This window comes from Symphalangus syndactylus, chromosome 8, assembly GCF_028878055.3.
Source record: "Symphalangus syndactylus isolate Jambi chromosome 8, NHGRI_mSymSyn1-v2.1_pri, whole genome shotgun sequence".
Lineage (NCBI taxonomy): Eukaryota > Metazoa > Chordata > Mammalia > Primates > Hylobatidae > Symphalangus > Symphalangus syndactylus.
Window position 1 is genome coordinate 14,234,895 of NC_072430.2, and position 27,179 is coordinate 14,262,073.

Sequence of the window (27,179 nt, forward strand, 5' to 3'; positions counted from 1 at the left end):
CGGGTTCACGCCATTCTCCTGCCTCAGCCTCCCGAGTAGCTGGGCCTACAGGCACCCGCCACCACGCCTGGCTAATTTTTTGTATTTTTAATAGAGATGGGGTTTCACCATGTTAGCCAGGATGGTCTCGATCTCCTGACCTTGTGATCCGCCCGCCTCGGCCTCCCAAAGTGCCGAGATTACAGACCTGAGCCACCACGCCCGGCCCTGTGGTGGTAATTTCTAATCTGTCACCATTTCTGGTCCGTTCACACTGAGCTGTGGACAGGCAGGAATCCCTCGTGTGTTCCACACACAGGCCTATCACCAGAAGTGGCAAGAAATAAGTGAGATTGCATATTTGGAAGGATTGCAAAAACCTTTAATTAGATTTTTTGATTTAAACATAAATACCTTTACTTCACTTGCTTATATGTGGGTATAAAAATAGTTAAATTCTATTTTTATCCTAAAATTTAGATACGACAATTATAAGTGAATGGCAATTCTACAATATTTATAATAATTATTGTGCTGATAAAGAAAAATTATGCAAATTCAGTTAAATGCATTAAAGATGGTATTTGAGGCAACTTTTAGTAACTTGCCAATTAATCTTTGGCATCCTGATTTGGGGGAGCAGCTTGCAGTTTCCATTGCTCAGATGCTGGACACTTGCGCCTCTGGTTAGCACGGCTGTCATACACATGCTGGGAATCCGAGGCCACTGCCTATCCTCACTGAGCATCAGGTTTGAGAAGACGTTTGCTTCCACACAGAGAGAAATGTACTGCTCAATGGCAACAACAGATCCACTAAGCAAAGACAGTGCTAAGAAAATTACAATGAAGGGAATTGCATGACTAAAAAATGGCACCTATGCCAGTGCACTTTGAGGAGCTAATGAAGGGCCAAGACCAGAAACTACGAGGCGCGCAGCATCTGGCGCTCTGAGCACTGTAACTTTTTTTTTTTTAGACGGAGTCTCACTCTGTCACCCAGGCTGGAGTGCAGTGGTGCAATCTTGGCTCAATGCAACCTACACCTTCCAGGTTCAAGCGATTCTCCTGCCTCAGCCTACTGAGAAGCCGGGATTACAGGCGCACGCCACCAGCTCTGGCTAATTTTTTTATTTTTAGTAGAGACAGGGTTTCACCATGTTGGCCAGGCTGGTATCGAACTCCTGACCTCAAGTGATTCACCCATCTTGGCCTCCCAAAGTGCTGGGATTACAGGTGTGAGCCACCACACTCAGCCTGCAACTTTTATTCTGCAGTCTTCTTTAAGCAGAATTTTTACTCTATTACTTTACTTACTGTTTGCTACAGTTTTAGACACGAATTTACTGTATTTTGAGGTCTTGTTTTTAACTAAATGAAAGGCATCTCTAATTATTTAAGAAAATTCTTTCATAAAAGTTTAGTTTCTAGTCAGCTACTCAGGAAGGCCCTCACTCACAGGTGAGGCATATCTATACCCTAGTACCGAAAGAGGTGGACTGGATTCCTTTCACTTTCTTCTATGCCTCCATTACTCTAATGATTTGTTTTATGTTCCCTAGTTCCATGATTTTAGTTGAGCTACACTGTAATTAGAATTTAAAAACTGGAAACAAAAGTACATCTGCTGACAAAAGGGTGCTCCAAGAGCTGGAAAGCCCGGGGAAAACCAAAAAAGGGAAGCATCAGATAAACAAAGCAAAAGGCTCCTGCCGCAAGAAAGCACGAAACACGACACACATGGAGAAAAGCAGCTCAACATCAAGCCCAGCAGGGCAATTAAAGGTATCGTCCAAGTGATGCCAATAAACGGAGAAGGGCAAAGATCACGAACAGACAGGTGTGCCCTGCTGATAAGAAAGCTTTCTGAAAATCCACATTCATGCAAACACTTCAGCATACTGACTCTGTTCCTGATACCTGATGCCAAATGTTCCACTGCGGGAGAGGGCCCACAGTCAGCACCCTGGGCAAGTAACAGGAGGCTGGATTCTTACCAGAAAGGCAGATCACAGTCACACATGAAAATCCCCCTTAGGACAGGGAGGGAGAGACACACAGACCAAGTGACTCAGGCAGACTCCTAGGAAAGAACCTGATTAAATCACAATATAAGACACGGTCTTAAAGCCTTTGAGAAAACAATAGTTATTTGGGGCCCAGCATTGTCAGTATCCCTTGGTTGGTTCATAAGAGTTAGGATTTTTAAAAAGTATTCATTCAACCCTTATTATATGCAAAGACACTGTGCCTCTTTTGGCCCAGGACCAGAGTCCTGCCATCTGGACAGGAAGCAGGGAGAGCAGCCAAAGGCTCAGTCCACTCGATATGCAACCAAGTGCAGGCAGCACTTCTCCAGATGGAGGCTTCCCCTAGGTCACGCCTGCCACATGGGGCTGGAGCCCCGGGGCTGTATAAGGGGCAGAAGTTGCAAGTGTGATAAGGTTCATCTTCCTGGAGTGTCAACTGTATTTGAAGACGTGAAAAGCATAAAACATGGCCATATTGAGAAGCAGATTATAATGTTTCAATCAATTGTTAGAATAAAACATGAGATTTCAAAAAACACTAGATCTGCCAGGCACCGTGGCTTAAGCTTGCAGCATACTTTGGGAGGCAGAGGTGGGAGGATTGCTTGAGGCCAGGAGTTCAAAACCAGCCTGGGCAACAAAGCAAGACCCTGTGTCTTTTAAATAAAAAAGACAAAAGGAAAAAAAGAAAAAACAACAACAACAACACTGGATCTCACATCAGTGCAGATGTGTGCCTCCTGGTGAGGGCATCACGCACCTCTGAAGTACCTGTACTGAAAGGCTGAGCCAGAAAGCGATCGATCCTCTGTATCCACCCAGAGGCAGAAGAACATGTCCAGTGGAAACAGCAAAGGCCAGAATGAGGGAACTTCTGACTACTGAACAATCAGCCTGGATTTTCCAACAAATAAAATGCAAGGAAAAAAGGGATGGGGAAAAGTATTCTATTGATTAAGGGACTTAACAGACATATCAGCTAACTGCAATTATTTGGACCCTGCTTCAAACAAACTAAAAATACCAGAGACTATTGGAGAAAATTGAATGGTACTGTGATGAGATCATGATTATAAATGAAATTTAAAGAGTTTTCTTGACACTTTTCAATATATCAAAAATAGCTATGTATTAAATGTCACTTTGGATGTAAACATTTCAAACTTCTTATACTTATTTTTAACATTCTGACATATGAACGACTTATTATTATTATTTTTTGAAGGGACAGGGTCTTGGTCTATGGCCAGCCTGGACAGCAGTGGCATATGATCCTAGCTCATTGCAGCCTGGAACTCTTGGGCTCAAGTGATCCGCCTGCCTCAGCCTCCCATGTAGCTGGGACTACAGGCACACACCACCACACCCAGTTAATTATTTTATTTTTTTAGACAGGGTTTCACTGTGTTGCCCAGGCTGGTATCGAACTCTTGGGCTCAAGAGATCCTCCCACCTCAGCCACTCAATCACAAGTTAGAGACTGAAACACAGAGTATTTTATTTTCTTTCAAACGAGAAAGATGGTTAAGGAGCAAATAGTTCTTGTATCAAAAAATGCAATACTCCATGAGGCAGGTCACACCCCCAGGCTGCCCGTGCCTTCCTTGCAGTGGGGAACCTTCTAGGGAAGGGTAGGGCCGAGAGATTTTGGAAAGTAGGCCTTGGACAAAGAGGTGCAGGCCACTACTCTTGGTTTTCCAACCTATTCACTCATTCCTAGGCTATGAGGTACGATGTCTATTATTTTCAGTTTAATACTGGTTTGAAAAAAATGAAAAATAAAAATAAGGTCAGACACAAACCAAAACAAAGTGCCATGTACATAGAAAGTCAAATACATCTGCTGAAGAATGAAACTGCTAAAGCCAAAAATGAATATGTTCAGGATGTTTTACAATTTAATTACTTGATGTTTGTGCAAGATGAAAAAGTAACAGCTGAAGAAAGAAATCTACACAAATTAAATTTGTTTAGTGGCATACCTGTGTGTTATATGCTTTAAGGAGATATATGGAAGCTTGATCAGGAAGGAAGGACTTCAATAAAAAAAGGAGCAAAGCAACGCCAACCTTATACTTCTTTAATTACTGTAGTGGAGTCCCTTACCTACAAAATAACAATAGTTGGTCAATTCTCACCTGGAAAATTTTTAGAGCTTTTAAAAATGAAATTTCAAGGCCAGGCGCAGTGGCTCGTGTTGTAATCCCAGCACTTTGGGAGGTCGAGGAGGGCAGATCGCCTGAGGTCAGGAGTTCGAGACCAGCTGGGCCAATATGGTAAAACCCCATCTCTACCAAAAATACAAAAATTAGCTGGGCATGGTGGCGCACACCTGTAATCCCAGCTACTTGGGAGGCTGAGGAAGGAGAATAGTTTGAACCCGGGAGGCAGAGGTTGCAGTGAGCCAAGATCATGCATGCCACTACACTCCAGCTCCAGCCTGGGCGACAGGGCGAGACTCCAACTCAAATAAATACAAATGAAATTTCAAAAGGTAAATTTCTATAATATGAAGAAATTTAAGATAAAACATAATTAACTACTGTATATGCATGTGCTCTGGGGATTTTCCACATTTTTTGAATGGAACGTGCAATATAAAATCTAATTATTTTAAAATTGCTTTTACTATGAAGTATTACTTACTTACAGAAAAGCATAGGAAACATATGTATACCGTCTCATGAAGTTATTACATAAATACCAGTCCAACTACCACCAAGGGAAGGAACATTGCCAGAACTCCAGAAAGGCTGGGTGCCTCTATCTGACCCCAAAACCCTTCCACCACATACGTAAGTACTAGCTTAATAAAATGATTTTGTTTGATTTGTTGAGGCAGGGTCTTGCTCTGTCACCCAGGCTGGAGTGCAGTGGTACAATCACAACTCATGGCAGCCTTGACCTCCCAGACTCAGGCAATTCTCCCATCTTAGCCTCCCAAGTAGCTGGGACCACAGGAGGATGCCACCGTGCCCGGATAATTTTTTTTTTTTTTTTTTTTTTTTGAGACGGAGTCTCGCTGTCGCCCAGGCTGGAGTGCAGCGGCGCGATCTCGGCTCACTGCAAGCTCCACCTCCCGGGTTCATGCCATTCTCCTGCCTCAGCCTCCCGAGTAGCTGGGACTACAGGCACCTGCCACCGTGCCCGGCTAATTTGTTGTATTTTTAGTAGAGACGGGGTTTCACCGTGGTCTCAATCTCCTGACCTCATGATCCACCCTCCTTGGCCTCCCAAAGTGCTGGGATTACAGGCGTGAGCCACCGCGCCCGGCCTTTTTTTTTTTTTTTTTTAGAGGCTGGATCTCCCTATGTTGCCTAGACCGGTCTGGAACTCCTGTGCTCAAGTGATGCTCCCATCTCAGCCTCCCAAAGTGCTGGGATTACAGGCATGAGCTACTGTGCCTTAACTTTTATGGTTTATCATTTCCTAACTTTTCTTTAGAGATTTATCACCTAGGTGTGCAGCCCTACCAAACATAATTTATATAAAAACCAGAAGCAGATGAAAACAACAAAATCATACTACATATATTCTTGTCTTGCCTTTTTCTTTGCCTTTTTTGTTGTTACTGTGTCTGTAGTTTACTTTCATTGCTGTGTAATATTCTACTCAGTAAATATACCATAATTTAGTTATACATTCTCATCCCCTAGGGTGGTCTCTGCTTTGGAGCAAATACAAACACTACTAAGATTTTTCTGGTACAGCTATCTCAATCACTTTAGGCATGTATTTCTAGGTACATACCTAGAAGTATGATTGCTAGCTTATACTCTAAAGCCAAACTATTTCCCAAAGCAGCTGTAATGTGCACTCCCATCAGAAGGGTATGAGAGAGTTTCTGTTGCTTAACTTTTTCAACAACAATTGCCAGACTTTTTAATTCTTGCTAACTGAACAGCGGTATAATAGTACTCTAAGTTTTTTTTTTTTCTTTTTCTTTTTTTTTTTTTTTGAGACTGGGTCGACCTCTGTCGCCCAGGCTAGAGTGCAGTGGCACGATCAGGGCTCACTACAGCCTTGAAACTCCTGGGCTCAAGAGATCCTCCCACCTCAGCCTCCCCAGTAGCTGAGATTACAAGCATGTGCCACCACACCCAGCAAATTCAAAAACTTTTTTTGGCTGGGTGCAGTGGCTCACACCTGTAATCCCAGCACTTTGGGAGGCCGAGGCGGGCAGATCACAAGGTCAGGGGATCAAGACCATCCTGGCTAACACGGTGAAACCCTGTCTCTACTAAAAATACAAAAAAATTAGCCAGGCGTGGTGGCAGGTGCCTGTAGTCCCAGCTACTCGGGAGGCTGAGGCAGGAGAATGGCGTGAACCCGGGAGCCGGAGCTTGCAGTGAGCCGAGATGGCACCACTGCACTCCAGCCTGGGTGACAGAGTGAGACTCCGTCTTGAAAAAAAAAAATTTTTTAGGGCCGGGCGCGGTGGCTCACGCCTGTAATCCCAGCACTTTGAGAGGCTGAGGTGGGTGGATCACAAGGTCAGGAGATTAAGTCCATCCTAGTTAACATGGCGAAACCCTGTCTCCACTAAAAATACAAAAAATTAGCCGGCATGCTGGCAGCCACCTGTAATCCTAGCTACTCAGGAGGCTGAGGCAGGAGAATGGCGTGAACCCAGGAGGCGGAGCTTGCAGTGAGATAAAATTGCACCACTGCACTCCAGCCTGGGCAACAGTGCGAGACTCCGTCTCAAAAACACAAAAACAAAAACAAAACAAAAACATTTTTTTTTTAAGAGGTCAGAGTCTCACTATGTTGCCCAGGCTGGTCTCAAACTCCTGGCCTCAAGCAACCCTCCCGCCTCGGCCTCCCAAAGTGCTGGGATTACAGGCATGAGCTGCCACACCTGGCCAACTAAGAATTCTTTATTATAGAATTTTATAATAATTTTGAATAAAGAATTCATGAAATTTTACATCTGGCAATTACTGCAATGGAGATTTAATTTTGTAGCCAAATATTTGTTCACATTCGCCATGGTTCCTGCACCCTGATTTCTTGTCAGGTATAAATTCCCAGCTCAGTCCACAGCTTCCAGAGGCACTGACTCCAACACCTGGGCCCAGGTAAAGCCTGTGATTTGCACCTGGTCATTCAGAGCGTCTTATTTTCCAGCCCAGAGTTGGCTCATCTCTGAACACACAACCCAGATCAGGATTAATGAGTCTCCTCTTCCCACTATGGGACTTAAAGAGATTCTCTCTCTTTCCCAAAGAACCTGAACACATGAAGGAGGATGCTGGGGAAGAAACTGGCCCAAGTGAACCATCTATAGCTAGCCCTGCCTTAGGTTTTTCAATCAGATGATCATTAAACCTTCTTTTTACTTACTTAAAACAACTAAGGTTGAATTTCTCAAAATTTACATCAGAAACAGCCCTCATTGATACAATCACATATTCAGAAACAGGTTTTAATCTTGTACTCAAGAACTGTATAGGTCAATTAAGGTAACAATGACAACCTATGTATGTGTTTACACACATTCCCAGCATTCCCTCAATCATACATTTGTTTAAATCTAAACATTTTTAATAGTCATAGGACTGGTTAAGGTTTCCTATTTCTTCTTCAGTTACTTTTAGTTAAGTTACATTTTGAAAGAAATTTGTCTATTTTATCTAAATTTTCAAATGTATATAGCATGATACTAATTCTAATATCCTTTTATGATATCTTAACAGTCTACTGAATCCATAGTGTTTTCACCTTTTTCATTTCTTTTTTTTTTTTTTTTTTTTTTGAGACGGAGTCTTTCTCTGTCCCCCAGGCTGGAGTGCAGTGGCGCGATCTCGGCTCACTGCAAGCTCCGCCTCCCGGGTTCATGCCATTCTCCTGCCTCAGCCTCCCAAGTAGCTGGGACTACAGGCGCCCGCCAACACGCCCGGCTAATTTTTTTTGTATTTTTTTAGTAGAGACGGGGTTTCACCATGTTAGCCAGGATGGTCTCGATCTCCTGACCTTGTGATCCGCCCACCTCGGCCTCCCAAAGTGCTGGGATTACAGGCTTGAGCCACCGCGCCCGGCCTCACCTTTTTCATTTCATTTCGTTATTTATACCTGTTTTTTCTTCCTTATCAGTTTCACTGGAACTTTGTCAATTTTACCACTTTTTTTTTTTCCTTTTAGAAACACAGGGTCTCACTCTGTCACCCAGGCTGGAGTACAGTGGTGTGATCATAGCTCACTGTAGCCTCAAACTCCCAAGCTCAAGCGATCTGCCCTCTCTCTCCTCCTGCCCAAAGTGCTGGGATTACAGGTGTGAGACACCATGCCTGGCCCCAGATGGAAACTGACTATTTAAGCCTGAGTGCAGTGTCTCACGCCTGTAATCCCAGCACTTTGGGAGGCTGAGGTGAGTGGATTGCTTGAAATCAGGAGTTCGAGACCAGCCTGGGGAACATAGTGAGACTCCGTTTCTACAAAAAATACAAAAATTAGCTGGGCATGGTGGCACACGCTTATAGTCCCAGCTACTAGGGAGGCTGAGGCAGGAGGACTGCTTGAGCTCGGGTGACAGAGGTTGCAGTGAGCCGAGATCATACCCACTGCACTCCAGCCTGGGCACTAGAGTGAGACCCTGTCTCCAAAATATATATAAATAAAAATTTTTCCCATCAAATATTATTTTCTATCTGAATTTCCTTTAATATTCCTTTAGTGCCATTCTGTTGGCAATAAATTCTGATGTCTATTGGCCTAAAATTTATTTTTGTTTTTGGGTTTGTTTTTTTTTTTGAGATGGAGTCTCGCTCTGTCGCCCAGGCTGGAGTGCAGTGGCATGATCTCGGCTCACTGCAACCTCTGCCTCCCAGGTTCAAGCAATTCTCCTGTCTCAGCCTCCCAAGTAGCTGGGATTACAGGCACCTGCCACCACACCCAGCTAGCTAATTTTTTTTAGTAGAGACGAGGTTTCACCATGTTGGCCAAGCTGGTCTCAAACTCCCGACTTCAGGTGATTCACCTGCCTTGGCCTCCCAAAGTGCTGGGATTACAGGTGTTGGCCACCATGCCTGGCCTAAAAATTTCTTTACTTTTGAAATAAATAAAAATTTATCCTTCATTTTTGAGAGATATTTTTGCTGGATACAGAATTCTGACAGGTTTTTTTCTTTCAGTACTTTGAATATGTTGCTCTGTTGTCTTCTGGTTCACATAAGATGTGACCAGGAATCGCTGTTATTAGCAACTGTGTTCCTCTGTAATGTGTTTTCTTCTGGCTGCTTTGAAAGCTTTTGATCTTGATCACTGGTTTTTTGGCAATCTGATTATGAGGTACCTTGGATTTCTTTATATTTGCTCCGTTTGGAATTTTTGAGCTTCATAGTTTGCAGTTTTCATCAAATCTGGAAAATTTCCAGCCATTATTTCTCCAAATATTTTTTCCATTCCCTCCTCTTCTCCTTCTGGAACTAGGTTATACATATCTTAAGTGAGCTGACTTTGTCCCAAAGGCCGCTGATGCTCTGTGATCTCGTGCAGTCTGGATTCTCTGTGCTGTGCTTTGGAAAGCTTCTACTGCTACGTCTTCAGGCTCACGAACTCTTTTCTTCTGTAGTAATAACCTGTTGTGATCCCTCTACTGCATTATATATACATATATATGTGTATATATTATTTTACTATATATAAATTTATTTTATTATTATATATTTTATCATATAAATAAAATATATATTATTTTTATTTATTTATTTTTGAGACGGAGTCTTGCTGTGTCGCCTGGCTGGAATGCAGTGGTGTGATCTCGGCTCACTGCAACCTCCACTTCCCGGGTTCAAGTGATCCTCCTGCCTCAGTCTGCGGAGTAGCTGGGATTACAGGCGCCTGCAACACGCCCGGCTAATTTTTGTATTTTCAGTAGAGATGAGGTTTCACCATGTTGGCCAGGCTACTCTTCAACTCCAGACCTCAAATGATCTGCCCACCTCAGCCTCCCAAAGAATTGGGATTATAGGCGTGAGCCACTGCGCCTGGCATTTTATATATTTTATATATTGTATTTTCATCTCTGGAAGTTTTATTTCAATCTTTTTTGAATCTTTCATTTCACTCAGTATGCTTACGTTTTTCTCTACATTCTTGAGTGTGCAACATATTTATAAGTTATTTTAATGTTTGTGTGCTAATTGCATCATCCCTTGTCATTCTGGGGTCTGTTTCTCTTGATTTTCTTCCTGGTTAATATCACATTTCCTTGCTTCTCTGCATACCTGGTAATTATTTATTAGATGTTAGACACAATTTCCTTTTACATTTTTGGGTGCTAGTTTTATTACATCCTTTTTAAATATAGTCAAGGCTTTGTTCTGATAATGTAATCAAGTTATCTGTAATCAGTTAGGGCAAGTCGGGAGCAGCCCATTGGTCTATGGATAATTCAGCCCCACTGCTAAGGCAGCCCTTCTGAGGAATCGTCCTGACACCACAGATGAAAAAGCTGCTCTGAACCCACACTAACAAAGATGAAAAGGCAACCCTTCAAAGGATCTACCTGAGACCACCCAGGGTGGTGGGAACACAAACTATTCCCAGCCCTGTGCAACTGATGTCCAAGAAGTGCTTGGCCTTCTCCTTTTTGGTGGTTCTCCTCCCAGCCTTGAGGTGCATCCTCTTGGGCACATGCAGACCAGGACGCAGCCAACGCCTCAAGGGGGTCCTTCTGCAGATCTCTGGAGCTCTCTCTCTAACCTGCTCCCTCCTCTCCTATGTTTTCCTCCACAAATTCTAGCTGTCTTATCCTCCCCAATTTCTCCTGTTTCATCACTTTAGTGAAGCCAGTGGGTTGTCTGACTTCTCTCTTCCTGCCCTGAAACATGGAAACTGCCTCTCGAGACAAACTAAGGCTGTTTGTGTCAGTAAAGTTTTATTGGAGTATGTCCATGTCCATTCACTTACATACTTAGGATGAAAGCAGGCAGAGCATAGCAGAGTAGTTGTGACATTAACAGCATCCGGCCCACAAAATCTACAACGGTTACTATACAGCCCTTTATAGAAAAAAGTGCAGTCTCATGCTGTGGAGTATAAGCTGGAATACTGCAGGGCTTGTTTTGTTTGTTCCTCTTATTTCAAGGAACACGGTCCTAACCAGCCTTCTGTCAAATGCATGAAAACTATTACTTCATATATTTTGTCTGGTTTGCAAGTTGTTTAAGATAGAAGTCAATTTGGGACTAGGGCGAGGCAATTGAGGTACTTGCCTTAGGCACAAATCTTAATTGAGTGCCAAAAAAACTCAGTAATAGAGATAAAATCAAAATTAATGAAAAAATCCATGAGGTACAAAATACCAAATTTTATATATAATATCGATAATGGTGTCATGCCAAGCCATATTGGAACTTGAGACAAAAAGAAAAATCATTAATACTGATCCTGTCTTTCAAATTTTGGTTTTGGACCAGGCGTGGTGGCTCATTCCAATCATCTCAGCACTTTGGGAGGCTAAGACGGGAGGACTGCTTGAGCACAGAGTTTGAGATCAGTACGGGCAACACAGTGAGACACCACTCTACCAAAAAACAAAAATTATCCAGACGTGGCGGCATGTGCCTGTAGTCTCAGCTACTTAGGAGGCTGAGGTTGGAGGATCACTTGAGCCCTCCCAGCTGTATTACCATAGCTGTAGTGAGCTATGATTGCTCCACTGCACTCCAGCCTGGGCAATAGAGCAAGATCCTGTCTTAAAAAGTAAAAAATAATTTTGTTTTTCATCATGGATTTTTTTTGCATCAAATGTGATTTTTTTAAAGCACTGCATTAAAATATTAATAATCTCGATTACTGAGATTTTGGGTATCCCTTTAAATTCTGCACTGAGGCAAGTGCCTCACTTGCCTTACCCTAGTCCTGGGTGTGGGGGTGCGTAAATCACCTCTAATTCCATCATAGTGGAAATGGAAGTCTCCAGGAATAACTTTCTTACTAAGTAGAATTAGACTAATACCTTATCGCTATAAGAGTTTATCAGAACTGCCAAACTTAATGTTTTCATTCTCAGAGATGTCTTTGAAAAAGAGATTACTTCAATGTGAAACATTATGCTCTAATTACGTCTCACTATTTGCAACTAACAGTAGGGAATGTACATGTTCCTACATATACCCATCAGAGGCAATCATTAGATGTGTATCAAATGGATATAAATTAGTAAACAAAAGCACTCTGCAGACATGAAGATACTATGAGAACATAAAAACTTTCTTCTAATTACTAAATAAATACAGACACACAAAGACGTTGTGACTGCAAAATAACTGAGTAATTATATAGTATCTGGGCGACACAATGACAGTATGAGGTAGACCAAAAACAGCCACCTGCAGCAACTGCTGCCAAGTCAATTTCTTGACTGGTGAAAGTAAGTGCTCAGTCTCCAAACACACAAATTCAACTAAAAGCAAATAATGGCTGGGCACGGTGGCTTATGCCTGTAATCCCAGCACTTTGGGAGGCCAAGACGGGTGGATCACTTGAGGTGAGGAGTTTGAGACCAGTCAGGCCCACATGGTGAAACCCCATCTCTACTAAAAACACAAAAAATCAGCCGGAAGTGGTAGCGTGCACCTGTAGTCCCAGCTACTCAGGAGGCTGAGGCAGGACAATCACTTGAGCCCAGGAGGCAGAGGCTGCAGTGAGCGAAGATAGCGCCACTGCACTGCAGCCTGGGTGACAGAGTGAGACTGTTTCAAAAAAAAAAAAAAAAAAAAAAAAAAGGCAAATCAACCAATAAGCTTCTCCCTTGGTTTTGCAGGATTAGCATCCTTTCGAAATTAGCCTGCTCATTTTGTAGGCGTTCCTAACTCCCAATCCTACCTCATCGATATGCCAGGAGGACACTGGGCAAGCAAAAGGACTCATCCATATGACAGTGAAAGCTTCTACCATGAGCCGATTTCCACAGATTCTCTACAGCATTCATTTCATAGAAGGCACAGGTGCAGGAAAATGTTTTCAAAAGTACTGACAAAAAAGGTGTTTTTTAAATTAAAAATATTGTGGTATTAAATTTAGTGGGGGAATGAAGATTATGAAATTTAAGGGGGTAATTATCATGAAGAAATTGTCTAGAACTCATGGAATTCAATGTAACAATCAGGCGTCATCAAATTCACAACATACCCCCTCCAATACACACTTCCCTTTACATCTGCTGCTTCCGAGCCAGCCTCTGGGAGTGAGTAGACCCTGCCCTGCTGGCTCAGCATCCCCTCCTTTACCAGGAGTGGACTTGCAAACTCTGCTCCAGCCGCAACGACTGTCTCCTGTGTTTCTGTTCTTCCACTGTCTGTCAAACACTTCATCTGCAAGACTCCATTCAAGTATCTTGACAACTACTATTTATCACTAGACTCATGGTTTTCCACTAAACTTTAAGCTCCTTTAGAGCAGGGATCGTGCTAAATTTATCCTGTAGTCTCAATGCCTAGCAGGACGGCAGGCACACCCAGCAGGTACCACTTGTTTGTTGAATTAAACTGCGAGCATCTTTTCTGTAACTCTCCCTTCCCAGGGAAACTGACCTTACCTCCTGAAATCCTGGTCCTATAAGGACACCCATCACAACACTTACAAGCCTGTACTTGCCTTGCTTCCTTCTCTCTCTCCCATCTGACCGTGAGCTTTCTGAAGACAGCAATGTGTCTTGTTCAGGTTTGTATCCTCAGCACTTACAATGGTGTTGGCCACACAGTACGCATTTGGTCTTAGTTATTAATTTTCTTCTTGTAGTTATTAATTTATTCATCACAATTACAAATTTGCCTGGTACAGAGATGAGGAAACTAGAGTACGAAGATTCAGCAGCTTCACAACATGATACGTTACTAAGCGGCACAGCGGTCTACCTCCAGTCAGTGTTCTTAACTACTCTGTCTGTTATCACACCGCGACTACCTCAGCAAAGACAGGCTCACTGACTTGTGCCGTAAGAATCAACAGTTATGCTGTTAAATCAGATTTGCCATTTGTATGCTCAAATTATTTTAGAAAGATCATTCAATGCTCCAACTCTGCTGGCCAGGGTCTGGATTGTTGAGTAACTAAAACAATTACATCAAACAACTTGCCCAAAGTCAGAGCTAACAGGACTAAAACCCAGGTCTCGAAGACCCAGCAATTTGACCACAGTATTTTTGCTGGCTTTGACAACTGTCAATTCAAACCCTGCACGATTATCTAATTCCTTAGCAAGAGGCAAAATACGTATCTCAAAATTTCCAAAATATCAATAAAGCCGAACAGATGCATCCACCCCATTTTAAAACCAAGCATCTTTTTTTTAAATTGTTTTGAATTTTAGCACTGACACAGCCAGAGTTTGTTTACTCCCTTAGGACTAATATATGACATTCACAACCTGATGCACCAGGGAGCACCTTTAGCTGAACCAAATAAGGCTAGTTCTTGACTTCAAAGAAGATTTTAAGATCTCGGCTAGGCTAAAATAAAATTTATCATATCATTTAAATTATTGTTTCGAGGCCAGGCACGGTGGCTCACACCTGTAATCCCAGCACTTTGGAAGGTCAAGGTGGAAGGATCACTTGAGGCCAGGAGTTCAAGACCAGGCTGGGCAACATAGTGAGACCCCATGTCTATAAAAAATGTGAACACTAGCCAGGTGTGGTGGCATGCACCTGTGGTCCCAGCTACTCGGGAGGCTGAGGCGGGAGGATGGCTTAAGTCCAGGAGGTTGAGGCTACAGCAAGCTGTCATTGTACCACTGCAGTCCAGCCTGGGCAACAGAGCAAGACCTTCACCCCCACCCCCCCAAAAAAAAGACACAAAAATTACTTGCTTAATTTCTAGCTACTCTAATATGAAAATTGAGTAGAATTATTTAGCTCACTTCTGAACAGTATCATCCAAATGCATCTGGATGAGGAGGAGCAAAGAGCACGGGGAGAATGGAATGACTGTGCTGCACTACTCAGTCACAGTTAAAGAAATTCTTGGAGGAAAGAAGCCATTTTGTAGCCATATACCTCAGTGAGTTTTTTTCATTTTTGCTTATGGAACTGTGATAGGTTTCCCTGACGTCTTACTCACCTGAAATCACGATCAAACATTCATTACCACTGCATACTTACTTTATTCCTAGAACACAAAATGTCACACATATTTTTGCAGCTAGATAAGAGTCACGTTAAAAGTTTAAGATATGCAATGTAACACTTATTTGATTTTAACATTCTTCATGCTACATCAACTCTCTAGAATAAATTTACTTCATAATCAAATGTGGCCACCCACCTCACCTTGCTACAACTGCTAGACACACTAGTACAAACTCTCCTGAGTAGCATCCAATGATCACATATACAAAAGTGTAAAACATTTCCAGATCACCCTAGAATTTTCATCTAAGCAGCCTTTCAAATAAACTATATTCTGCAACGTTGGCTTTTGCCTAATACACTAATGATTCACTGCAGTTTACACCGTGAATCTAAGTAGAGATTTGTTATGCAACATCAAATTTCTTAGGCTTCTCCAAAAATTAATCAATATCTTGAACATAAAATATGCTATTCTCAACAATCATTATACAAATAAAATGGCTACAATAATAAAATTTTCTGCCAGAAAATTATGAAAATAAATCTTTAAATGTAGGTTAGAGCAGTGGCAGTGCTGCTAAATGACTTCAGAAAAGACTCAGTGAGTGAGGGGCATCCATGAGCTAGGCACAGAGGAGCAGGTGCACAAGCCCTGGCCAGCCCCAGCCTCCTGTGCTGTGTGCAGGCAGTACACCTTGCACACGGCACTGGCTCTGCCCCAGATGGTCACAGACAGTTGGGACCAAAGCACCCACCAAATGTATATATCATGTAGATAAATATTTTAGAGACAGGGTCTTGTTCTGTCACCCATGATGGAGTGCAGAGGCACGATCACAGCTCAGTGTAACCTCAAACTCCTGGCCTCAAGTGATCCTCCCGCCAATGTGCTAGTATTCCAAGCATGAGTCACCATGCCTAAATTATTTTTTTTAACTTTTATTTTAGGTTCAGAAGCACATGTGCAGGTTTGTTATACAGGTAAACTCGTCACCAGGGTTTGATGTACAGATTATTTTGTAACCCAGGTACGAAGCCTAGAACCCAATGGTTATTTTTTCTGATCCTCTCCCTCCTCCCACCTTCCACCCTCAAGTAGGCCCTACTGTCTGTTGTTCCCTTCTTTGTGTCCATGTGTTCTCATCACTTAGCTCCCACTTATAAGCGAGAACGTTCAGTACTTGGTTTCATGTTCCTGCGTTACTTTGCTGAGGATAATGGCCTCCAGCTCCCAACCATGTTCTTGCAAAAGACAGGAGGATCTCATTCTTTCTTACAGTTACATCGTACCCCATGATATAAATGTACCAAATTTTCTTTATCCAATCTGCCACTGACAGGCATTTCAGTGGATTCCATGTCTTTGCTATTGTGAATATTGCTGCAGTGAACATACCTGTGTACATATCTTTATGGTAGAACAATTTATATTCCTTTGAGTATATATAACCAGTAATGGGATTGCTAGGTCGAATGGTAGTTCTGTTTTTAGCTGAGGAATCACCATATTGCTTTCCACAACGGTTGAACTAGTTTACACTCCACCAACAGTGTATTAGCATTCCCTTTTCTCCACACTCTCACTAGCATCTTATTTTTGACTTTTTAATAATAGTTATTCTGACTGGTGTGAGATGCTATCTCACTGTGGTTCTGATTTGCATTTCTCTAATGGTCAGTGATTTGGGCTGTTTTTCACATGCCTGTTGGCTGCACGTGCATCTTCTTTTGAAAACTAACTGTGCAAGCCCTTTGCCCACTTTTTAATGGGGTTGTTTTTTTCTTGTAGTTCTTTTTTCTTTTTTTTTTTTTTTGAGACGGAGTCTCGCTCTGTCATCCAGGCTGGAGTGCAGTGGCGCAATCTCGGCTCACTGCAAGCTCCGCCTACCGGTTTCATGCCATTCTCCTGCCTCAGCCTCTCCGAGTAGCTGGGACTACAGGCACCCGCCACCGCGCCCGGCTAATTTTTTGTATTTTTAGTAGAGACAGGGTTTCACCGTGGTCTCAATCTCCTGACCTCGTGATCCGCCCAACTCGGCCTCCCAAAGTGCTGGGATTACAAGCGTGAGCCACCGTGCCCGGCCTTTTTCTTGTAGTTCTTAAGTTTCTTAAGTTCCTTATAGATGCTGGATATTACACCTTTGTCAGATGCATAATTTATAAATATTTTCTCCCATGCTGTAAGATGTATGTTTACTCTATTGATAGTTTCTTTTGCTGTATAGAAGCTCTTAAGTTTAATTAGATCCCATTTGTCAATTTTTGCTTTTGTTGCAATTGCTTTTAGTGTTTTCTTCATGAAATCTTTGTCAGTTCCTGCGTCCAGAATGGTATTACCTAGGTTGTCTTCCAGGGTTTTTATAGTTTTGGGTTTTACATTTCAGTCTTTAATACATCTTTTGTTGATTTTTGTACATGGTGTAGGGAAGGGGTCCAGTTTCAATCTTCTGCATGTGGCTAGCCAGTCGTCCCAGCACCACTGATTGAATAGGGAGTCCTTTCCCCATTGCTTTTGTCAGCTTTGTCGAAGATGAGATGGTTGTAGTTGTGCAGCCTTATTTCTGGGCTCTCTCTTTTGTTCCACTGGTGTCTGCTTTTGTACTAGTACCATGCTGTTAGGTTGCTGTAGCCGTGTAGTATAGTCTGAAGTTGGGTAACAGAATGACTCCAGCTTTGTTCTTTTGCTTAGGACTGCCTTGGCTATTTGGGCTCTTTTTTGGTTCCATGTGAATTTTAAAGCAGTGTTTTTCTAGTTCTGTGAAGAAGGTCCTCGGTAATCTGCTAGGAATAGCAGAGAGTCTGTAAATCGCTTTGGGCAGTATGTACGCCCAAATATTCTTTTTTTTCCCCCGAGACACAGTCTAGCTTTGTTGCCCGGGCTGGAGTGCAGTGGCGCAATCTTGGCTCACTGCAACCTCCGCCTCCCAGGTTCAAGCCATTCTCCTGCCTCAGCCTCCTGAGTAGCTGGGATTACAGGTGCCACCACACCCAGCTAATTTTTGTATTTTTAGTACAGACGGGGTTTCACAGTGTTGGCCAGGCTGGTCTCGAACTCCTGACCCCGTGATCCACCCGCCTCGGCCTCCCAAAGAGCTGGGATTACAGGTGTGAGCTACCGCACCGGGCCACACGCCCAAATATTTTTAAATGACGGCACCCTTTCCACAGTCTGGCATTTGTCTTGAGAAAAATGGAACTTAAAAAAATTGCCTATAAATTAAAATATCAAAAGCACTGAGGCAAGTTCTTCTAGTTTTTCCAAACTACCTCATTCTCCTCAGTCATCTCTATACTCGAATGCAAAGGACTCATTTAAATTTGCTACCCCTCACAATATGGGTGTTCACTTGCATGAGAAAGAACTTGAGGGAAAAGCAAAGGAAAGAAGGATCCATTCAGAACATGAGACATCATTTGTTCTTAGTTGTTTCCTACTCCTTAAAGGCAGGAGAAAATAGAAGTATTCAATAATTCGGAAAAGCAGTAACTTAGTAATAGAAAAAAAAGATTCCTTGGTTGAATTTGAAAACATCTGAAAAAGTCCTATAAGGAAAGGGTAGATCATCCAACCACCTTCAAGGAAAGCGTCTGCGTCCAGTATTCATTCATTCACCCAACATGTACTGAATGCCGCAGAAGGGGGAGGGACAAGAAAGACAGAAGCCTCCGCTTCACAGAGCTCACAGTCCACAGGCAAGAAGACACAACACCAGCAATAAGAGTGTGTGTGTCTGTGCAGGATGTGCACGTGTGTGAGACGAAAAGTAACAAAGGGAAGCGCACATGGAGGCCACACCCATTTATGTGGACATGGGGACCTCCCCCACCCCAGGAGAGGACATTTAAGCTATAATCTGAAAGATAAGTAGAAATTACCTATTTTCTATAATTCTCAGATTTTAAAATTATAAGCATAGGTAAATGCAGTTAAGAAAAATCAAATGCTTAAGAAGTAGCTTAGTATTAAACATCAATTCAACATCTCATTTTGTAGATTATATACGAAAAAACCCCGTTCTAATTCTAGGGTACCAAACTTCTTGCTGTATTCGTGCTTAATATATATTACTGCTATGTCTGTTAGTGTGTTTGTGTGTGTAAGAGAGAGTGGGTGTGTGTGTAGGTAGTGCTTGATAAATATATATATTTTTTGGTGGGAGGACAGAGTTTCACTCTTATTGCCCAGGCTGGAATGCAATGGCATAATCTTGGCTCACTGCAACCTCCACCTTCCGGGTTCAAGCAATTCTCCTGCCTCAGCCTCGCAAGTAGCTGGGATTACAGGTGCCTGCCACCACGCCCAGCTCATATTTGTATTTTTAGTAGAGATGGGGTTTTACCATGTTGACCAGGCTGGTCTCGAACTCCTGACCTCAGGTGATCCACCTGCCTCGGCCTCCCGAAGTGCTGGGATTACAGGCGTGAGCCACCGCACCCGGCCAGTGCTTGATAAATATTAACTGAATGGAGTGGGTTGCAGACCAAGGCTTAGAAAATGTATTTGTTAAAAAGATACTTTTCTTCTTGAAAAATGCTGAGAAAGCAGATGTCTTTTCTGAAAGATTTTATGTTTAAAAAAAAGAAAATCAATGTAAAGTGTTCTCACCACAAAAAAAGATAACTGTGAGTTTATCTTTACACTTGCTAATTTGCTAGACTTAACCATTCCATAATATATATACTTCAAAATATCATGTTGTACGTGATAAATATATATACAATTTTATATGTCAACTAAGAAAAATAAATTTAAGGAAAAATGGATACTTTTCTTCTCACACTTCTTTTCCAAGTACAAAATTAAACCTCAGTACCAATTGGCTTCCAGGCATTAAATTACACTTCAAAATTATCCTTATTAAAGATGATACACGAGGTGCTTTTCATCAACTCATATATTAGAAGCCTTGTGCTAAGTTACTATTATGAACAAAACTTTCAGATAAGCAAATCTGAAAGAAATGAATTTGTTTTACAAGATATGAAGCTGCAAGTTGTAATAAACCAAACTACCCATGATGATGAATGATAAAACTGCCCAGCACTATTAGATATTCTCATAATCTCAGGCCAAAAAAAAAAAAAGTGGGTGGGGGAAACAAACCCTCTAAGAACTGAGAGTTTTGAGTTAAAGTTCTAAGCCAAGAAAGCCTCTTGCATTCTGGGCAACGGGACCCATGGCTGGGGCTGGGAGACAGAAGGTCACTCCATGTAAGGGCAGCGGGCAGCAGGCAGCACTGGGCAGAGAGCAAGGCAGGCCAGGAGCACTCGGGAGAGCTGGACAGGGAGGCGGCAGGAGCTGGCCTGACCGAAGTCCCAGCACTCCACGCTCTATCTGCAACAGGTTGGAAGAGCCAGAGGCCTCTCTTCGCCATGTGGTAAACCAACAGCCTATCTTATCCTTTTCTTTGAAAAATGTTTTACCTCCACTTGCTGAGCTTGGGGACACAGTTTCACACTTCCACTGTGGTGGAAGCTACTCAGAAAACAGAAGTCACCTTGTTATGTCAATGCCCTGCTCACTGTGTGGTCCTCCTGTGTGGGCGAGATGGGTTTCCTCGCCATAGGGATGGCAAACAAGTACCCCAAAAAGAACATCCAGGCAAAAACTGCACCCTTTTAAGGACCTAACTCAGCAGTCACATAGCACCATTGTGCCATACTGCTGGGTGAGGGAGGCCACACATCCAGCCCAGGAGCAGCTCTCTGTCAAAGTCCCATGTGAGAAGAACAGGGAGAACGGGAGAAATCACTGAGAATACTTAGGAAAACACAATGTCACCCTAAGTGAGTTATACAGTAAAATCTCAGTCTTCTTTCAAGATTGGAAAATTAAAAACCAGGGTTCAATGGAATCTGGCTAAAACAATCAATTTGCATTTCAACCCTTGTAAGCCGAACCTCTTATTAATCGTAGTAAGTTGCAACTTGTAAGTTGAGCCTAAATTACTATGTTGTCCTGCCTTAGTAAATACAGTATCATGACCTTGATTTAATAGGTGGTGATTCAGATTCACCCCTGGGTAACTGCTGGGCACTGCAGCTTCTCTGTAAGAACACAGAATACCACAGACTGGCAGAAATGTAGGTGTCAAGCCACAATTTATCCAAACATTCCAGTTTGCAGGCTCAGCTATGCACCCATCTCTCATCACAGCACACAGCGTTAAGGGCAGAGGTCATGCCCTTTGCCCCTCCTATGGGTGACTCCAGAACACTGAGTAGAAATTCTATAAATAACCAGAGGAAGGGAAGACAAGAATTTTTAAAATTCTAAATTAGAGTCTAAATTAGATGCCTGTTGTTATTACAGGCCTCTTTCTGACAAGAGGAAAGCAAAACAACAACAACAACAACATCAACAATTAACTGAGAGCAAACCTCTTCTGTCAGGACAGTGATCCTTAGAAGAGTAGGGAGCCGGGAGCCAGGAGCCAGGAGCCAGGTTTCTGATCCTAGATCTGATTCTGACCTGCTCTTGGACCTTAACCAAGTGGCATCACTTCTTTGGGCCTCATTTTCCTCATCTGTAAAATAAAAGGATTGGATTAGACAAAGATTCTTAACTGAGGCCTACAGGTGAGCCACAGCAACATGCCCGCTGTGTGCCTGAAGGCCAGTCTATCCTCAAGCTCAACACTTAAATTCTATAATCTCAATGTTTATTAACAAAGAGAATGAATTCTACAGAGCATGAAAACATTCTCCCAGTGTCTGGCCAGGCCCTCTAGGAGCTGCCGCCTCGGCAGCAACCACCAGGCTCCAACCTTCCGACCTCAGGCCCCTGAAATCACACACAGACGTTTCAGTCTCTGGCAATCAAGATGTCAACATTGTTTTAAATGCACAAGGGAAACTAGTTTTATTTATTTATTTATTTTATTTTATCTTTCTGTAGAGATGAGGTCTCGCTATTTTGCCCAGGCTAGTCTTAGATTCCTGGGCTCAAGCAATGCTCCTGCCTTCGTCTCCCAAAGTGCTGGGATTACAGGCATGAGCCACCAACCCCGGCCTATGCTACATATATTTCTAACAAACAGCAAACAGACCTTTGGCAATGAAGACAATAGGCCCTCATTTATTATTTTCACAAGCTTGACATTTTAAATACGGGTCTTTCTAACTTGGGCCTCCCTCCCCAAAACCAATCCCCATGATACGCTGGAAATAGGCAGGGCTGCCTCCCAGGAAGAGCCCTAGCAAGGGTTACTGGAAACAAGCCCTTCAGATGGATAGAAGGCTGTGCCAGGAGCCCACCAGCACATGCGGCTGCGACTGTGCTTTTGGAGACATCATGCATTGCCAGCCCTCAGGAGGTACAGATGAGCCAGCCCCATTCTACACAGCGCACGGACTGAGGTGGCAGGCCATCACACACACATACACACACACAGGCTAGTTCCTCAGCCTGAAGTTGAAAACTATGTCTCAACCATATTTTGTTGCCAGGAACCAAGGGACCAAGGCAGACGTCACCAGAGAAAGAACTGAGCTCAATGGACTACTCTGGTAAACAAAGAGAAAGGATGTGCTTCATATGGAAAGCTGAATTTATTTACACTAATCACGAATGCAGGCCCTCAGCTGGAAAAGCTCACTTCCAATGCCAGAAGGTTCAGAACCCATTCACAAGCTTTTCAGAATGCACGCAGTTGCCATGGTAACCCCAACATTATATTTCTTGGCATTGGACATACAAATTACCACCCATAATGCATTTAATACCGTTTGGGGCCACTAATTCATTGCAAAATAAATCTCAGCTCTGACTCTTGGCCTCCCTCTAAGATAAACGAAGAGCAGCAGCTGGAGGTAGCACCCAGCTCACCCCACGGATAAGCACAGAGCTCCGCACATCCGAAAATGCTCTTCTAAAGGCAAAATAAGAACTAAGGAGATTAGAATTCATCATCTACAGCCAGTGGTTGAGATTTTTTAAGACGAAAAGTTCCATCCAGATTAATGTAACTGTCATTGCTTAAGTTAAAGAAACAAATATATTCTATCCGTATCTACATCTCTGAAATCAACTATGTTTAGCAAATCAAAGAAAAAGCAGATCTCTTCAAAGAACATCTTCAATAATTCACTTATATAGGGCATTTGTCAAGACTAACTCTTCAAACATCAAAACTGTCATTAACAAGAAATAAAGTTTTATTTCTTAAGTTCAAAAGAGGTCTATTCAATCACAATTCTTTACCTTGACTAGGGATATTCATAAACATTTAAAACACATATATGCATGATTTGTAAAGTCCCTTACCTTCTTATAATCCACCATCTGAACAGAGAGATGAAAACAAAATTATCGTGCACAAGCTGCAAAGACATCTTCAGCTTCACGTTCCCAGGAAGCCCACTGCATCAGTAACTTGACAGAGCTGCTGCAGGACATGCCTGTGCCAGCCACAGCATTCACAGAATCGCGTACGTTCTAATCACTAAACTGCGAGGTCCGGAGTATTACCTTCATTATCTCCTCCTTCCGACTGCAGGCAACAGTCAGCAGTTGTGAAGGGGAGCAAAAGCCTTCACCACGGGTTGTTTCCATATTAACAAGGACTTTGGTAACCGCTGCATTGCAGTCTTTCTGAAAGCTACCAACCTCAGAAGCAAAAGCGCTAGAGAGAGACTCTCTGGCACAGGAAGCAGTCTTTCCAATCACAAAGATTTTTAAAGAATCTTTAAAAAATGCTGTGAACACCTGAGGCTTTTTCTAGATTTCCTACCTGTTTCCTAGAGGTTGACTGGTTTGTGGTTTTTACTGGAGGATGGCTGTGACAACTGGCTGTGCGGGGTAGGAATGCGGAAATGAGTGCGCTGTGCGCTACGACGCCCCCTCTCAGGGCTCAGGTACGCCCTGCGGGAATCTGCACATCTGCTGCTTAGCACCAGACTCAAAGCCCCTGCTGAGGTGCTCCTGGGAATGAGCCATGATTTCCATTCCAGAAAACCAAGTACAGCAAGCACTTCCAGGTCCTCTGTGGGCAGCAATCACTGAACACCCAGCTACCTTCACAGTGTGGTAATAACCATTATGTGGTCAGAGCACTTGAAATATTAAACCATTGACCATATAACCAAATTCGGAAAAAGAGGCTTCTGAAATAGTAGCACGCTTAGTAAATGACCTTTGGTTTTCATTCATTCATGCAATACTAAGTTTAGTGAGCACTGACCACGTGCTGTATGTAAAAGGATATTCAAATGGAGCGTTCCCTAATCCAAAAATCCAAACTGCTCCAAAATCCGAAACTTTCTGAGTACCAACATACCACCACAAGAGGAAAATTCCCCAACTGACCTCATGTGATGGGTCACCGTCAAAACTCTGTTTCATGCACAAAATATTTAAGATATTGCATAAAATTACCTTCAGGCTATGTGTATAAGGTGTATATGAAAAGAATTTTGTGTTTACACTTAAGTCTCATCCCCAAGATACCCAATTATGCATATTCAAATACGCCAAAATCCAAAAAGATCAGAATCTGAAACACTTCTAGTCCCAAGCATTTCAGATAAGGGATACTCAATCTGACCACGGGGAACCGCCGTCAGGGTGGGCACCAGTGCTCTGGGAGGAAGAATAACGGAAAACACACCATCATGCATGGTGGAGGAGGGCTGGCACCGCACAGGAGGCAGAACCCCGGCCCACCTGCACCTCCAGGACAAGGTTCTGTGAGAAAGGAACATTTAAAAGAGGCTGAAGGATGTGGACTCAGCTGGACTACAGGGAGGGCCAAGGGGAGAACACCCTCCAGATGGCTGTACATATTCCTCAGCAGGTGCGGGAGGTCCTCCGCAAGGGGACCTTGCATGTCTGTGGCCGGAGCCCGTCCCTCCCTCACAGCAGCCCGGAGCAGGTACAGCCACCGCCACCACCACTGACAGAAGCCTGTGTCTGGGACCTGAGGCCTACATTTGCCCAAAGCACAGGGTGACCACGGGGAGGCGCCAAGGCATGGACACAGCAGGGCAGCTCTGTGTTGTGCGACCTCACCATGCCGCCACCCATAAGTAACAGCTGTCCTCTGGCAGCCTTGGCACCCCTGACAGCGGTGACAGTCCACACGGCCTGTGCTCAGATGGTTTTCTTCCACCCTATGTCCAGAGCCCAGCCGGACCCTGAACAGGTGTGAGGTGAAGGACTGCATGAATGAATAAACAAATTAAAGAATCTACTGGTCACTCCCCAATTCTAGCAACAGGAAATGACATGTCAGACCTCTGCCAATGTTATGCTGTTCTCTGACGAAAATGGCCCTTCTTTGCCTTGTCTCTGGCTACCTAACTCTACTTCACATCTCAGGCTCTGGAATCTTCTCCTCCAGGACATCTTCACTGACTCCCTTCCCACCCCTGGCAGCAAGGCCCTTTCCCTGAGCTCCCCCGACCTCCAGCAGCTCCCATGCTGTCCTGAAGTGGCGGCTCTGCAGCTGCCCCCACACAGAAGCCCTGCAGTGGTGGTCAGGGTTGTATCTGCGGTGCTCAACGTGTTCCTTCTGCTGCCACATTCCTGGAGGACTCGCCACATGTCAGCCACCTGCTCCACACGCACAACTCATTTGTTCCTCTGTGAGGCGGCTCCACCAGACAGACGACGATGCTGAGGCAGTCAGTTCAAGCAGAAGAGCCAGGATTTACACCCAGGAACCAGCCTCCTCCAGCCACATCCTAACCTCCCCTTCTGCTTTTGTAGGCACCCAAAACAGAGTTCACTGACACCAACTGGAAAAGATGGTGTTACCTCACGGGGGTGGGAGGGATTTGAGTTACAGAAAAACTTTTAAGGAAATACGGCAGTCTTCCTCCCCCATCCCTCCCTCTTACTGTGAGATATGAATGAATGAACACATTCGGCCACAGCAGACACGCCTCCGCGTAAATTCCTGACAGGGAACACCTACGGCCCACGGGAGATGAGGAGAGAAGAGAAGGCACAAAGAGGTAGCATGAGGTGGTTTCCTTTTGCCATCACCGCGCTTCAGAGAGACTCACTCGAGCAGTTTAAAAGCCTCAGAGGAACTTTCATCAAGTGCTTCTAGATGTATTTAGGTGCCACTCTGGGCACTCCCCGCAGAAGTTCCAGAAGAACTCTGCCTTTCAAGTCAGGGATCAAGGCTTGTTCTCCATGGCAGTGCCACTCTCACCAGCCTCCAGTGGTGGCAGCGCTGCAGGACGACTCTTCCCCCACTGATCTGTCCATCCTGTGACGCTGACCCACGCGGCCAGAAACCCATGCCTAGCCTGAGCGGGCTCTCCCTGGGGGATCTCGAGCAGTGGGCAGGTCCCACACCAACACTCTTGTGCCTCCTGGAACAGCCAGCGCCTACAGAGGAGGGCCCCACAGCTGGCCCAGGGCTAAAGGGAGTGTGCACTGGTGGGGAGAGATGGGCAGGGGCGCAACCTGCCTCCAGGGGGTGGCAGAAGGTCCCAGAAGGAGCACACCACAGGACCCTCCCAACTGCCTCCCAATTCAACCATCTGACTAAGGGCGGCAAGGTTTGGTGCACAGGTGCCAGGTCCCCGCAGGCCTGTGAAGGTGGCTTCCTACTGTCTCCAGTTTACAGTTGAGGTGGCAGCAAGGCTTTAACAGGAGAAATCACTTTCCAAGTGCACCAGTGGGTGCTCCAGCAAAGCTGCTTGGCTCTGAGCAGCCTGACGCTTTGGACTTGGCATGACCTCCTCCTGGCGAAGGCACGGCCAGGTGTCCTCACAGCGTCGGCAGAGCAGAAAGGGCATGCTGCCTCCCTCTGGCACTGACTCCTCCTAACCAACCACTCACTCCTTCTGGATCCCAGATTCCTCGTCTAAGAAAGGAGTAAGACCTATCCTACAAACCACACGATGTTGATTTTTGACTGACTGAATGCATTCTCTTTCTGCAGGAAAAGAATCATGTCTACTCACAATTCACAATGAGTCACCTGCTGTGTGAAAGTATAAGCTGTCTCAAAATGTAAGGCATGACTGTTACCAAATAGAGCCACAAGGCACTCAGTAATATTTCCAAGCTTAATTCAGCTTAGATATATGATGAGAGACCTACAGGGCTCTTACCATTAACTAGAATGACCATGGCA

The 27,179-nt window shown here is 43.9% G+C and overlaps 1 protein-coding gene across 15 annotated transcripts in view; it reads right to left on the bottom strand.

Annotated features, from left to right (window-relative positions):
* Positions 1-27,179, bottom strand: part of TRAF3 (TNF receptor associated factor 3) — a 134,220-nt gene that overhangs the window by 60,310 nt on the left and 46,731 nt on the right. For 8 of the 15 annotated variants that reach the window (XM_063643885.1, XM_063643889.1, XM_063643884.1 and 5 more), the window contains one exon: positions 21,469-21,614. The exons of 3 other annotated variants lie outside the window; for them this stretch is intronic. The gene's annotated coding sequence lies outside the window, so the exon portion shown is untranslated. Of the gene's footprint in view, positions 1-3,990; positions 4,115-21,468; positions 21,615-23,353; positions 26,777-27,179 lie in introns of those variants that run through there. 4 more of the 15 variants (XM_063643883.1, XM_055288094.2, XM_063643881.1 and 1 more) reach the window with 2 other exon arrangements.